Raw genomic sequence first — 9,612 nt, 5'->3', positions numbered from 1 at the left:
AGCGAGAGAGGGAACACAAGCAGGGGGAGTGGGAGAGGAAGAAGCAGGCTCCCAGCGGAGGAGCCTGATGTGGGGCTCGATCCCATAATGGCGGGATCACGCCCTGAGCCAAAGGCAGACGCTTAACAACTGCACCACCCAGGCGCCCCCTAAAAGGCAATTCTTATATACAACTTTATACAACTATGCAAGGATACCCGTAACAGAAGTTTCTATTGGTGAGATTTCTGTATTAGAGTATATAAATTCAATCAGTGCAGTCAAGACTCCTCAAATTTACTAGAATGTAAGCTGCATGGGAACAGGAATTATTATGTTTCCTTCACTGCTTAGATTAGTGCCTGGTACATAGCAGACATACATATTTGCTTAATTAAGTAATGTATGTTTTCTTTTTCTCTTCAGAGAGCTTCCTGTCCATATAGTTTACTTATTTTTCTATTAAATTCTTGGGTTTTTTTCCCCTAAGAATTCTTGGTAAAATAAGAAAATTAACCATTTGCCACATGTTGCAAATACTTTTACCCAGCTTGTCTTTGTATTTCTGTGTATTTTGCCATTTAGAAAGTCTACATTTTCATGAAATCAAATGTATTCTTCATGCTTCTTTTATGCTTAGTTTTTTTCCCAGCAAAATAAAAACAAGATTCACAAAGGTTTTCTTCTTATTCTTTCAATGTGGCCTTAAGGGTTTTGTTTTGTTTTCACCTGATATTTCTATTTTGGTCTCTATTGATTGGGGAAAAAATGCATTACATAGAATGAAGAGTACACAGGTAAGGAATCACCAAGGTAGAGAGCTCAGATATGTGCTTAAACACTGACACATTTTCATTCTGGATTTTTTTTTTAAAGATTTATTTATTTATGTGACAGAGAGACAGCCAGCGAGAGAGGGAACACAAGCAGGGGAGTGTGAGAGGAAGAAGCAGGCTCCCAGAGGAGGAGCCCGATGTGGGACTCGATCTCAGAGCACCGGGGTCACGCCCTGAGCCGAAGGCAGATGCTTAATGACTGCGCTACCCAGGCGCCCCTCATTCTGGATTTTTAATCTCTTTTCCTAAACACATAAAAATAACTTTGTTAGCACCTTCTTTTAATTACAAAATTTATTCGTGTACATTGTAAAAAGTTCAACTTGTCAGAAATATTTAGAATAAAAAGCAAAAATCTTCCTTCACTTTCTCTGCCTCTATAATTCCACTCTCTAGAAGAAATCTCTGTCAACACTCCCTATGGATTCACAACTATGTACACACATGTTAATGATCCTTTATTTTTTTCTGCTTGATATTAATGAATCATAATACCTATGATATACTATATGTACATTCAGTATATATTTTCTGAATGTAGAACTTCTGAAGCCAATATACTACAGCTGTCATCACATTCGTGAATTGAATGTATACACACATTTATAATAGCTTTGCAACATCTGCGTTCATTATTAGGAAATACCACAATCTAATTAGTCACTCTATTCCTGGACACTCTTCTCCTGTTTTTAAACATTATAAGCAATGCTGCTATGCCCACCCCTATTCATATTTTTGTATTTATATGTGATTATTTCTACAGATGAACTCCTAAAAAATGGCACTGCTGGTTTGAAGGTGACACGCATACATAGCAGATTGGGGTTTGGGAGACGTAGAGAAGCCCCTGTACCATTCCCAGCTCACTGTCATGACTCTGCCTTGCATCCTGCTTCAGAAGTGCTATTAAAAATGGTTTCTTTGGTTCATTTGTTTAGAGTGTGAATTTCTGAACATGAAAATATAAAGTAGAAAATTATTTGAGTGTAGGCTCATGTGTGCTTTGCCCAGGATTTTCACTTTTTGGGATCCGTCCTATAAAAACATTCTCATGAAGTGAAACAGCGTTAAGTTCAGCTCTGTAAACCAGCTGAGAGACAAAGGGGTTAGCTAAAAATGTTAATTAGTGGGCTGAGTGCCCCAAGGGAAGGTACCTGTAATACGCTGACAGAATTATCCGTCGAGGGACTGGAGTAGAAATTAGGAGAGCATCTCCACAGACAGATGGGGGGGGGTGGGACATCTCCCTCCTCTCCCGGGAGTGGACCCATCAGCGAGGACAGTGGTTCAGGCTTCTAACACTTCTCATAATCCAGTAAGTTCCCCAGCAAGCTGCTCCAAGATGCAGAGGTTTGCAGACTGCACCCATCCAACTGCAGGAGGAGCCCTACCCTCCCACGGTTTGTTCAGGGAGCTGCTCAGTAACCAGAAGGGCTGCCCTCTTTTGGACCAGGGCAACCAGGGGTCAGCTAAGAGATCCTCTGTCTTTTCCGCCCTTTCCTCTTTCCCACCCACTCCTCTCTCCTCCTTTGCTTGGCTTGAGGCCAACCTGTCTTCTAAGGAGGAAGTTAAGGAAGTTTAATTAGTATTTTGAAATTCAAACTCATAATGACCTTGTACATTTGATAGCAATCACCAAATTGCCCCCTAAAGAGGAAGTTCTACTTCATGCTTCCTTGAATAGTTTCCTTCACACCTTGATGGAGCTCATTAAGCTCATTAACCTTAGTTTTTGCCAATCTGATTTCGCATTTTAATCTACATTTTCTTAAGCAAAGACACGAAAATCACTGTACCTATTTGTGGATTATTTGTATTTCTTCCATAAATTGGTTGCTTAGGACCCGCGTCCTATTTTTAAATGGGGTATCTTCTTCTTACAGATCCATAGGCATTCTTGACATGTTCTGAATATTAACCCTTTTAATAATACACTGCAGTTGTCTTAATTATGGCTTCCCCCACCATACAGATACTTTACATGTTCCTGTGCTTAGAACACGCTGAACCCCAGGGCCACTCTCCCTCCTCCCCTCATCCTCCAACTTGTGGACGGAGAGCAAATGCAGTTCCTGAGACTGGGCTACCAAGAGCCCTGAAACCTTGACAGGACTAGCAGAATAAGGAGACACTATTGTTGAAGAAAGTTCCAAGAAGCTTCCAGATAGACTCGCATTCCTTTTTCTAGTGCTGGCAGTATTGGGGGAAATCCACACAATGGTTATTTCCATATGCAAACACGGGGCTGAGGCCGTGCTCTGCAATGGAGAAGTTAGAGAAGTTAGGGCACTGCTTAACAGAACTAAGCTGCCTTTCGCGAAAGAAAGAGTTTTCCCACACTGTAGGCAGAGGCAGAGCTCCTGTGAGGAGAGACACTGCCTCCTCCCTATGGCTTACTCTTCTTGAGATGTACATGTTCTTTAAATAATTGCTAACAGTAGCTAAAACCCCAAGATACCCGGAAGGCCAGGCGGGTAAGATCTTCACGGAGAGGTGGAGGCATAATGGGATGCAAAAGTGATGAGCTTGGTCAAACTCAGTCTTGAGCCAGATACTGTTTAAAACTGGAGAACCCAAGCCTTGAGAAATGTTCGAAAAAAGAAAATTTCTTTTTATTATTAACTTATAAGAGGATATTGTAAGAAAGTGGTCTCTTGTCACTTCACGGGTCTCTCACCAGTCCTGGGGTTCACTGGAAGTGACTGTCCTGCTGAGAGCACACAACTTTGAGTAGGTCTCCTCTATGTGAAGCAGACAGTCCTACATCGATCATGCCCAAAAAAGCCAGGACACGTCACCTGTAAAAGTGATATAATACAACCTATCTTCCAGGGTTTGTTCTTTTGGCAGGACCTACACTGGAATTGAGAAAGAGTACTATTTTCTGTAATCTTACTCTACGCTGTGCTTAATGGCAGCCCAGGGTGGTGTGGAGAACGTGGGTTTTACTTGTCCCTAGGGACACAGAGGCCATATCCTATGAAACAATGTGATTTTAACAAAGAGATTACATCATCCATAAGCACAAAAGAATCCTAGCAAATGCCCAACCTTGTATGTACAATGCCTAAATATTATGATTTTGGGGGCCATTAAAAGAATTTGCATCTTCCAAGAGTCCTCTCCTACTTCCTGGTCCTTCCGCTCCTACCTTATTAGGATAAACCTTTTATGCAAAGGCTAAATTACATATATTTACAGAGTGAAAACATTTTCCCCAAAACAAGTGCCAAAAACACTATCCCAGAGAGAGCTAAAACCCTATAATCCCATCACCCTGCTTAATTCTTTATCACCTTCCACAGGGACTCAAAATGTTTGCACAGCTGCAATCATGTGCCCATACAATGTGTCCTGCGTTAGAAAAAAAATAATGTCACACAGCTCAGAAGTCCCTGCTCCACATAACTACAGAGACATGAGCTGTCCTGGAAAGAATACTGATCTTGGTCTCAGGCACTTCCATTTGAATCACAGCTCCAATGTAGGCAGTGTGACCTTGGACACATTTCTTAACCTCCTGACTCTGATTTCTTCATTTCTAGGGTGAGATTATTCTCGCTCGCAGGATGGATGGGGGGAGCAGATAGGATGCAGAGGCAGCAACTGACTCATAGTGGGCAATGACTGGTAGGTAGGACTTATTTCCTGAACTGATGGTTTTTGTGCCAAGCACTGTGCCAAGAATTCTCTAGATCATCATCTATTCAAATCTTAACAACCCCTGAAGATAGGTTGTATTATATCCCTTTTGACATGAAGGAAGTCCACTGAGGTTAAGGCACTTGCTCAAGGTCGTGAGGCATGCCAGTGGCGGAGGTGGAATTTTAACTAGGTTAGGGTGAACAGTGCCTTCTCGGCCACTCCTATAAAGCAGCACAAACAGCACCTAAGAATAGCTGATGACCTCTCCCCTTAGCACATGACTTTGCAGATACAAAAATCCAAAGAAGGACTGAGTGGATGAGATGTAATGCTGGTTTAATTCTGAAGATCATGAACAAGAGAAGGATAATGAGAAACTAAAAGAGCAAAGCAACCTCAAGGATAATTGACCCAGATGGGCAAATTCCCTAGACATCATTCACTACTCTGACGCCTCGGGAGCCACCTTTAAAATTTCAAAATTTGTGTGGGTGACTTCAAAGGCAATTTGTAGAAAAGGAAAAAGATAGGCATTTTCTGAATGCTCTCAGTTTTTTGGTTAGTAAAACCGGGAAAATAACAAGTGCTGTCTCCTAGGGCTGTTGTTAAAATTAACACAAATACCAGAAGTTCCATCACAGATGAAGGACTTTGTTTCAGGGCCGTGACACATTGCCGCTTTGAATTATACCCAAGTCTGTGGCTCTTCCCTCTGGGGTCATTTGATGGCATGTGATTACAACGCTCATGTCCGAAGGCTGGAGCTATTAGCTGAAGGTTGCTAGACAATGAATTATTTCACAAACACTGAAATATAAAAAGTATTCAGAGCCATCCAAGTATGAGGACTTTATTAATTTATGCTTTTCTCAAGAGAGCTACTTTAACAAGAAAGAAAATGCACGTCCCATCTTCGTTCTTCTCCTCCAAAAGACAAAAAGCACTAACACATTTGTCCTTGGAAGGCGGAGCCTAGGAATTCCGACGCTCAGTACACCCCCCTCCCCCCTTCTGCGAGGGACCAAGCCGCCTGCCTCAGTCGGTGTCACAGAAGTCCCCGGTGCGCCAAGCAAATGTGTTTACTTCTGCTGCCCGCCAGCCCGGCGGGGAGGGGGAGTACCCTGGCCACCCCACACTTTCGCCCCTGCAGCTTTCCAAACAAACCAAGGCGGCATGGGAGTGTCTTCTTGGCTGTGGAACTCGATCCTCCTACCTTGTCCTGAAGCCACCCGCTGCTTTTCCCCGGCCCTCCCTTCGTGGTGATTTTCCTGTCCGGGACTCCCGGGAAGGGCGCGCTACTGGTGTCCGCCCAGCCCGAAAGGTACGGGCTCGGCTGCGCTCCGGCCTCCCTGCTCCGGGGACGCGGAGCCCCCCCAGTCTCCCTCTGCATTGCACCTTCCTCCGTGAACTTGGCGGCGGCGGTGGTCACCGCGCGTCTGGCGCCAGCAGCCGAGCAGGAGGAGCTTCCCCGCTGCTCCGGAGGCGCTCGGCGCAGTCGCCTAGGATCCGGACCCGGGCGCGCAGGGCAGCGCACGGGGTGCCGGGCGCGTCGGGGTGCCGGGCGCGTCGGACTCCGGGTGGCGCTGCGCCGCGCCTCGCCTTCCGCGGCTCCTCCGCCTGGTCGGTGGAGAAGGAATCGTGCCCGCGCCGCCCCTGACCCGGGCCACCTTCCTCCGGTTTCCGCCGGCCTCGGGCTTCCGTGGCCCGATGCGGCAGGCGCCGCGGGAGCAGCAGCAGCCGGCTGGAGCGAGCGGCGGCGGGCGGAGAGCAGCGGGCCTCCAGCCGCCGAGCCCCGTACGCGTCTGCGGTCTTCGCTCCTGGGCCTTGGCCGGTAACTCTCTCCCGCCGGCTTCCCGGCGGGTTTGCATTGACCGGGTGAGGGTGACTGGGGGTCGGGGAGACCGAGTTCCCGACCCTGGCTGGGGCGGCCAGGGGTCTGTGCAGCCTGAGGCTGAGCGTCGCGGGTCGGGGGCACGCTGAACCGACAGCTCCTCTGCGCACCCTCCCAGCCCCGGCAGCGTCGCTTGCGCTCGCCCCCGCGTTTAGGGGCTGGGGGCGCACCCGCGGCGGAGAGGAGCTGCTGGGCGCTCGGACCCCCAAGGCGGGAGGAGGGGCGCTGCGAGTCGAGAGGACCTGCTTTGGGACCCGCTTTTCTCTAATGAAGAGGGAGCCTGGGCACTCGCGTGCCGACAAGGGTGGGGGCTCCTTGCTCACCTTTGTTTCGTAAAAGGGTCTATATGCGAACGGGAGCTAGAGGTCTGGAAGGTTCTCGTCTTTAAACATTTCCACGAAACCTTCCTTCCCGCCACAGTAGAACTAGACCTAACAAAACAAGCACCGAGGCAGTTTGGGGGAAAGAGCGGTGGTGAGAAACTCGCAGGGTTTGGGCTGCGGTTAGTTTTCAAGATAAAAAATTAGCAACTTGTGATTTTGAGGCCCTTGTTCCAGGGTTCTCTGGAGATCTCAGCCTCTTTCTACTGTGCTGTTATTTTGGCTTAAAAGAAAATCTGTAGGTGATTTCTAGAAACTAAAAACAAACCCCAAACACCTTATAGGATCTTCAGTAGAAGGGATAGGGAGAGAGGGGTGGGGGGTGCTTGCTATTAAAAGGTAATATTTAAAAACTGTATGTGGGAGAGTGGATGAGAATAACATCCGCGGATGCCAGCAGAAACCACATAAACCGCAGATTCTAAGCTCAGAAAAGTCACATGCATCTGAGTACTCTGATTAGGTGGGTAGTTAAGGGAACTGCGGGAGGGCCAGAAACTCCTTGCCCTCCTTGGCTCTTGCCCCATTTTCACACTGATGTTTAGGGTTCTGATGGCTGCCGGTACTGTGCTAGCGTGGGTGTTTGACTTTCCGGTCTTCGAACTTCCTCTCCTAACTGCAGATGGTGGCACAATCTTTTTATTTACACGGGGATGTTAAGTATTTGGGAAGATCTGGTCAGGCTGCCAGGTTATTTTCCTTTTTTTTTTTTTTTTTTTATTTTTTATTATGTCATGTTAGTCACCATACAGTACATCATTAGTTTTTGATGCAAGGATTGCTTTTCACACCCAGATACACAAAAAAGACACTCAGATTGTTTTGTAGTCTGTAGTGGCTGATACGGCCCGTTGCCTCAGAGACACTTTATTATTTTTTTAAAGTTTTACTCATTTCAGAGAGAGAAAGTGGGGGGAGGAGGGGACAGGCAAAGGGAGAAAATCTTCAGGCAGATGCCCTGCTGAACACAGAGCCCAACACCAGGCTCCATCTCTGGACCCTGAGATCATGACCTGAGCCGAGATCAAGAGTGGGACGCCTAACCAGCTGAGCCACCCAGGCGCCCTGACTCAGGGACACTTGAGATAATAGCAACTTCGGTTTATAGGGAGAGAACTTTTTCAGAGACTGATTGTATTACCCTGATCCGGCTTGGTGAGCCTTCCTTAATTGTTTATGTGGAGAAGAAGATTGTCATTCCTTGCCCAGTGGGGCTTCTTCCCTGGAGCGATATTTTTACCATAGTCCCTGAATGTCACAATCCAGATTGTATGTCTCCTTATACAGATGCAATAAAATGAGACCACGTTTCAGTAGATTTGTTGGACATATTCAATTCGTTCTTATGCCCCAAATCCATAAAAGTCTTTGAGGCTCAGAAAGGAATAGACAGTAATTGCCAGAAGAATACCATTGAAAGCATACTGTTGGGAAAAAACAAACAAACAAACCAAAACATAAGTCTGTCTTTTGTGAAAATATAATTCTCAAGAAAATTATAATTCTCAGATTATCTCATTCGAGAACGTAGTGGCAGCTGTTTTCCTCTGTCGGAGGTACTTCTGTGTTCCACATCACGTGGCATATTGTAGGAGAGAGGCGAAATGTGCCGCGTTTCCCATAGGTCTCTGATAAACAGCCTCTGCTAGCCATGCAGATTACCCCTTGGCTTCTGTGGGAATGATTCCATCCAGGATCGGGGGCCAGATAGTTATTGAATCTACAGTCCAGTGATGCTTATCAAGGAGGTAAGGAAAACACGAAACTTCTGTGGCACCCACTGTGATCCCGTGTGTTCACATGTGTTATTTTATTAAATCTTCCCCCCAGCTGTATGAGACAGGAGTAATTAGCCCCATTTTATAGTTAAACTAAGATTGCCCTGGTGTGAGTGACTTAGAATGGATCCCATGAATGTCTGCTCACCCTCTGCCTTAACCCCATCCCAGGAACCTGCATAGCAATCATTCCTCACAGATTGTTCCATTATCTGTGCACATCATTCACCTTTGCCTTGCACACACTCAAGGTCTATATCCTCTGATCTGAATATACTTTCTCAGTTACCCCTCAGTCTGGGCTTCTGGAACAGGTGGTCTGCGTACTTTGTCTTTCTTTCCTTCTGACAACTTCCGACTTTTGTCAGGTATCTTCTGTCTTCTCTGTATCTTTGGTGTGCTGTGTCTGGCCAAATTCAGGAGGATATGTTATCTCCAAGGGATTGTGTTCTAAAAATTCTTTTCATTCTGAATATATTTTCACTGAAGTTCCTCCTCAGCCTTCTTGCCTGGAAGAAGTCTTCCCAGGGGTACATCCCTACTCTTACAGTTTAAATGAACCTCCCCTATTCTGACTATGGTGGATAACAGCACACACCAGAATTTCCAGGTGAACCCTTTATGGGTTGAAAATAAAAATCTACTTGTTATTACACCGTATGTTAATTATACTTCAATAAAAAATGTCTTTGATTTGGAGCAAGCTTGATGTCCGGCACCCAGTGGATGCATTGGACATCACAGCGGGTCAGTAAGAAACTGTATTTCTGGTTCTACAGTAGGATGTCAGAAGCGCTGTTCCCTCGCCTGCTGAGGTAGCAGGCGTTCTTTCCCCTGGTGGTGATTCCCAGCACTGAATAAGCAGTAGGGTCTTAGACCGGGTCAGGAACTTGGCTGCCATACAGTCAGGCTAAGAAGGGGTAAGGTTCTGGGGATGAGTTTGAGGGCAAAAGAAAGTAAGGACCAGTAGGACCTGAGTCTGTGTTCCATGCTCATATTTCCTCTTCTTGGAGACTTTTTGTTAACCGGGGGTGGGAGGCGGGTGGAGGTGGGGGAGTGGGGTTGGCTAGCTTACCATTTACTGTCAGCCTTCTGCACCG

At 46.3% G+C, this 9,612-nt stretch overlaps 1 protein-coding gene across 4 annotated transcripts in view; it reads left to right on the top strand.

Annotated features, from left to right (window-relative positions):
* Positions 1 to 5,478: 5,478 nt before the first annotated feature.
* The window catches only part of ST3GAL6 (ST3 beta-galactoside alpha-2,3-sialyltransferase 6), a 60,491-nt gene continuing 56,357 nt past the window's right edge, over positions 5,479 to 9,612 (top strand). For 2 of the 4 annotated variants that reach the window (XM_026491872.4, XM_044381359.3), the window contains exon 1: positions 5,803 to 6,294. The gene's annotated coding sequence lies outside the window, so the exon portion shown is untranslated. The other 2 variants (XM_026491891.4, XM_026491901.4) reach the window with 2 other exon arrangements.

Source organism: Ursus arctos, unplaced genomic scaffold (assembly GCF_023065955.2).
Source record: "Ursus arctos isolate Adak ecotype North America unplaced genomic scaffold, UrsArc2.0 scaffold_4, whole genome shotgun sequence".
Classification (NCBI taxonomy): domain Eukaryota; kingdom Metazoa; phylum Chordata; class Mammalia; order Carnivora; family Ursidae; genus Ursus; species Ursus arctos.
Note: the sequence above shows the minus strand (reverse complement) of the source record. Positions and strands in the feature narration are given on the sequence as shown.